Genomic DNA, 6,000 nt, shown 5'->3' on the forward strand with positions numbered 1-6,000 from the left:
CAACAAAGTCATGGAAGAGTTGACAGAGTTGTATAAGATCCGCCATCGCAAGTCCACTCCTTATTACCCCAGAGCCAACGGCCAAGTTGAAGTCACCAATCGCATCCTCTGCTCGATCCTGACAAGAACGATTGCCGCACATCGTCGTGATTGGGATGATTGACTTACAGAGGCCCTCTGGGCATACAGAACCTCCCATAAAGCAGCAACAGGACAAACACCCTTCCAGCTGGTGTATGGAACAGAAGCTGTTTTTCCTGTTGAACTAGAATTACCCTCTTTGAGAGTGGCTATCAAAGAGTGTTTGGGAGATGATGATTCACTGCAATGCCGTCTCCTGCATTTGGAATGTTTGGATGAAATTCGCAGGATGGCTCTACAGTGCATGGAAGCCACGCAAGCTCGACGCAAGGCTTACCATGACAGTTTCATCAAGCACAAGGAGTTCAAAGCAGGTGATTTGGTCCTAGCCTATGATTCACGATTTGGCAAGTTTCCTGGTAAGCTCCAACAGCTGTGGATGGGCCCCTATAAGGTACTTGCAGTCAACCCTAATGGCTCTGTCCAAGTACAGACCATGGATGCCTCTGATGATCCCTTTCTGATCAATGGATATCGCCTGAAGAAGTACTTCCCTCCTTGGGGATCTTGACAATTACGGACACTTGATCCTTTCCCTCGTTGGCACGGCATTGTACTTCTTATGATGCTACTTCTGATAGTCGTTCTTCAATCACTCCTAATGAAGTGGACGCAACCCTCTATCTCCTCAAACCCCCCTTCTAGCCTTGATCTCTTATTCTCTATTTTCCACCAGCGACAGTGGCGAGGTGGGTTCTGACACATGATCTTTCCACCATTTCCTTGTTCAATTTGAAGAAAAGAGAAAAAGAGAAAAAAAAAGACAAAAAAAAAAACATATCGGTCATGGGAGAAAAGGACTAAGGTCCCTGTCATGCCGACCTATTCTTCGAGAAAAGGTGGAAACACCCTCGGGAATAGGGAAAAAAGAAAAGAAGAAAAAAAACAAGAAAAAAAAACAAACAAATCTATTATGAGAAAAAAAAGAAAGCAATTCCCTGTCATAGCAGGCCTCGTTCCAAGAAAATGTGATAAACACCCTTGGGCGGGAAGCTGGCTGTGGAAAAGGTGGTAACACCCAGCAGTCCAGAAAGTGGATTCATTAATTGATATTCCTAGGATTCAATTCCGAAGCTACCTCCCTTGGTACGCTGTGTCATGGGTCTCTCTACAAAGCGTCTAACTGTCCTCTAGCAGACAACATGTTCCTATCCAATACAATAATCGATTTGATGGCTACCTCCCTGGGTACGCCTCTTCAACAACTGATGACGCGATCTTCATCGACAACCCCTTGAGTGATGTGAGCTTTCATCCTAACCGGATGGGGAAGTGAGTACGGTTGTCCTCTTGTATCTATCAACAGAGAGTGAGACAGAGGGTGGGGCGAGAGACCAGTCTTTTCCCTTCAAATCGAATGAGAGGTGAGAAGTGTGAATGAAGTGTTGCACGCACGGGATGGGCCTCTCAATGCACAAAGCACGATTTGTTCTGTGCACTGCACCATAAGGCTCCCTGGCCTTCCTTCTCGCACCGTATGCCGGCACAGGGCGGGATGCACAGTTGCACCATCAAACGCGCACAAGGCATACAACCTTTGCACAAGTGACTATGAGGATTACATCAACGGGTTTCAGGAAAAGGCTGTCCTCTTGTATCTATCAACAGAGCGTGAGACAGGGGTAGGCTGAGTGTGACTGGAGTTTCTTCAATCAATTACCGAGAGGTGAGTTTGAGGGACGTTACGACACTTGGAGCCAGGTATGTTCCACTTTCCCTGTGCACCCACGGGATGGGTCTTTACCGTCATCACAAGACACGTCACCCTGTTCTGTACACTGCACTGTAAGGCTCCCTTGCCTTCCTCCTTGCACTTATGCCAGACGGGTTAGACGCACTAATGCACCATCAACTGTGCACCCTGGCATACTCCCTTTGCACCATTTCCCCCTTGTTGATTTCTCAACCGGGTATGAGATATGGGTTTTAATCATTCTTTCGCGAGTGATATTAGTCATGGGGCGAGTGACTGTTCTTTCATTCCAATTGAGTGACTGTGAGTTAAGTGCAATATCCCTCATCATTATCGACGAATTTCCTACGATTCCTTCCATCAGCTACCTCCCTGGGTACTGCCGCGTGGTCCATGCCATGATGAACGTGCGCTGTAAAGATGCCTTGGTCCCTCCAGCGCCGACAACCACACTGGACGTGCCATCGATACTCAACCGTGATTCTTGACGAAACGGGCCAAGTTTTTCTAACCCTACACTTTGGTTTCTTCGTGCCGGTAATGTTTTAAGTGTGGGGAAGTTAGTGGATGGTCTGTGGCGTGGTCCTAGGTCCCTGTTGTTCGATTAACCCTATCCGTTAAGGTCTTAAGTGTGGGGACGCGTCCCTGCGCTTCTACCGTACATACCTTTCTGCATATGCCTTAACCTGTTCATGCATGCATACCATGCCTTGCTTTTACCCTAATGGGATCCCTTCCCAACCACCCAGTTATGTTCCACCCACCCTTGGGGCTGTTCCCTTCCATTTTTTCTTCATTCCTTGATTTTGAGGTCCTACCATGTGAATGCACCCTACATTCACTGAAGTCCAAATCCAACCTCATAGCCCTGTTTCCCCCTTTGCGCTGACCATTTTTCCTTTTTACCTACCCTTGTTCCGGTGCACGGTTTTTGAGTTATTACTTTTTGAAGCATTTTGCGCAAATTAGCTGGTTTTCCATGTGAACGCGCTTTTCTTGCTTGGGAACCATGCTCTGACGTCATAGCCTTGACCACCACTTTTCCCCTGACATTTTTCCTTTTTTCTCCATATCATTCCGATCCACGGTTTGTCCGTTATTAATTTTCCGAGTTTTCACGACTTTTTCGTGTGTATTTTTGCTATTTTTCCATGTGAACCTGCCCTATTTGCATCGGAATTCCAATTTGATTTGACAGCCGTGTCCCCGGTGCCTTCCCCTACCTTTTTCCTTTTTCCTCCACCCTTTTTCGACTTCTGACTTTTTACTTATTAATTTTTAAATGAGTTTTCGGGAGTATTTTTGGAGTTTTTCACATGTGAACCCCTCTTACTTCCACCGGAACTGCGGTTTAACATGATCACCCTGTGCCACTCCTTCCTGCGGACATTTTTCCTTCTTATTGCATGTCATTCCGGTGAACGTTTAGTCCGCTATTAATTTCCGATCCCATTTTCGGGTTTGTTTTTTGGATTTTTCCCATGTGAACGCATCTTATCTCAGTCGGAATTATGTTTTGATGTGATAGGACTATCGGGCACATCTTTCTACACAGTTTTCCTTTTTTCTGCACTTCGTTCCGATGCACGGATCTTTTGCTATTAATTTTTAATTGAGTTTTTTTGTTCGTTTTTTGTGTTTTTTTGCACGTGACCGCCTTTACCCCTCCCGGAGCCTCCGTCATATATTTTTCTTGTTTTCCCCCTGTCGTCCTGCCCACTTTTTGTTTTTACACTATGTCGTTTTGACGTCCGGATTGGGAGTTATTAATTTTTCTTTATTTTTACGTTTTTCTCGCGCCCGTTTTGTGCGTGAACGCACCTTTTTTTTTCGATTTTCCGAGTCTCTACGCGCCCCGGTCGTGCCCGCGTAACCCGTACCGTCTTCCCCGCGTCATTTCAATCCCGTCAGGGCAAATTTTTTTACCCCGCCCCGCGCACGAGCGCGGGACGGGGGTACGCGCCCTTGCCCCCCCCACCCTTTCCCCCCACCTGCCCACCCCATGGCCCCCCCATGGGCCCCCACCCCTTTCCCCTAACTGCCCACCCCTTCCCCCCAACCACCCGTCTGTCTCCCTCTCTTTCTCTCTCTCCCTCTCTTTCTCTCTCCCTTTCTTTCTCTCTCTCCTCCTGCGTGCCCTGCCCTCCTTCTCCACCTCCTCCCTCCCACGCGCCCCCTCCTTCTCCACCTCCTCCTTCCCACGCGCCCTCTCCTTCTCCTTCTCCACCTCCTCCCTCCCACGCGTCCCCTCCTTCTCCACCTCCTCCTTCCCACGCGCCCTCTCCTTCTCCTTCTCCCCTCCTCCTCCCGCCAGCAGCGCCCTAACTCCCTTCCTCCTCTCGCCAGCAGCACCCTCCCTCCTCCTCGTCCTCCTCCCCCAACGCCGTCGTCGTCCTCCTCCCCCACCGCCGCCGTCTCCTCCCTACCCCAGCCCGCCGCCTTCTCGCCTACCCCCGCCCGCCGCCTTCCTGCCTACCCCCCCCGCCGTTCTTCTCCCCTCCCCCCGCCGCAGGTCGCCGCGCCACACAAGCCGTCGCGCCTCCAATCGCCGCGCCACGCAGGTCGTCGCGCCTCCAGCCGCCAGTCGCCACGAAGGTCGCCGAAACGCCGCCGTCAGCCGCCGACATCGCCACCCTGCCGTCGAGTCGCCGCCGCCGCAACCTTCCTGCTCCACCTCCTCTCTAACCCTCCTTAGGTTAGTTCTACTAACTTTAATTAAGTTAAACTAACCCTAGTTAGTTCCCTCAACTAACCCTAGTTAGTTTACTAACCCTCCCCTAGTTAGTTGACTAACCTAACCATAGTCAACTTAATTAACTAACCCCCACCTAGTTAACTTACCTTGACTAACCTAACTTAGTTGACTAACCTAGCCTAGTTGACTAACCTAAGCAACCTAGACTAACCTGACTTGCCTTGGGCAGACTAACATGACTTACCCCCACTAACCAGACTTAACTGACTTATCTGATTAATGCGATTTAGGTGACTTTATTAATCACTACATTACTTTTTCCATTTAAAAAAAAAATTCAGAAAAAATTCTAAAAATTCATTTTGCCTTTTGCCAATTTTTGGGAATTTGTCTATTCGCAATTGCCTACCCTAAAATTTCTGAAAATTAAATATTTCTTCATTTAACCCCCAAATTGCCCATAAATGTAGAAAATTTATTTAAAAATAGTAAAAAAATCTTTAAAAAATCTCAAAAAATCTCAAAAATTCCCCTCACCTCCCTTGATCATTTTCCATCTATTCAACCATTAAAAAATCACAATTTAACACAAAACAAAAATAAAACAAAAACTAAATAAATTAAAACTAAAAATAAAAAATAAAAATAAAAATAAACAACCAACACAAACCAAATCCACACATCCGCTAAGGTGTTGTTGTTGTTGTTTCATCAGTGATCTTTACTTTTCCTTTACTGGATTGACTTCTTTTGGTGGACTCTTCCGTGCGCATTCCTGCATTACTTACACACCCCTTTCAGGTATTTATTTTATGTGTTTTATTTTCATTTCCCCCTTAATCACAAATTAATTGTTAAAATGAACCCTTTAATTCACCCACAGTTTCCACGCGCATTCGCGCTAAACACACATACTTTTTAATTAAAATAAACCAGCCGTCACATGAGCACGCGCTGGCAAAAAAGCGCTCCACATCACCTTAATTTGTAATCAATGAATTGCATTTAGAGACCCAGTCGAGAATCGAAGTCCGGGAATCGAATAACTGCACCGCTTAACCTAATAATTGGTAATTAAATAACTAATAAGGAACCGTCGTTTTCTTGTTAAGGTTTATCACCTAATAAAAATTCACCCATTTTTAATAATTGATTAAAATCAACCCTTCATTAAATTAATTCCCCCCTCACTGCACTTAATTCCCCTTTTTAATGAAGCGTTTCGTTGGATGGGTATGCACAGTCATTAACGTTATTTTCCATGGTCCAGTCTTGGTTTATCACAGATATGGTTTTGATATGTGTCAGATATGGTATTGTTTTGGTTTCCTGTCTTTGTTACGGTTACAGGTACGGTATGCAGTTTTTTTTTTTCTTTTGTTGCCTGATACGGGGTTCAGGGTGTTTGTCTGATGCATCGCATAAAGCTTTCGGTCGCATTTGTCTCAAGGTCATGTCAAATTTTTTCTAG

The sequence above is a fragment of the Lygodium microphyllum genome, chromosome 17 (genome assembly GCF_053477565.2).
Source record: "Lygodium microphyllum isolate KBCC chromosome 17, Lygodium_microphyllum_v1.1.10, whole genome shotgun sequence".
NCBI lineage: Eukaryota > Viridiplantae > Streptophyta > Polypodiopsida > Schizaeales > Lygodiaceae > Lygodium > Lygodium microphyllum.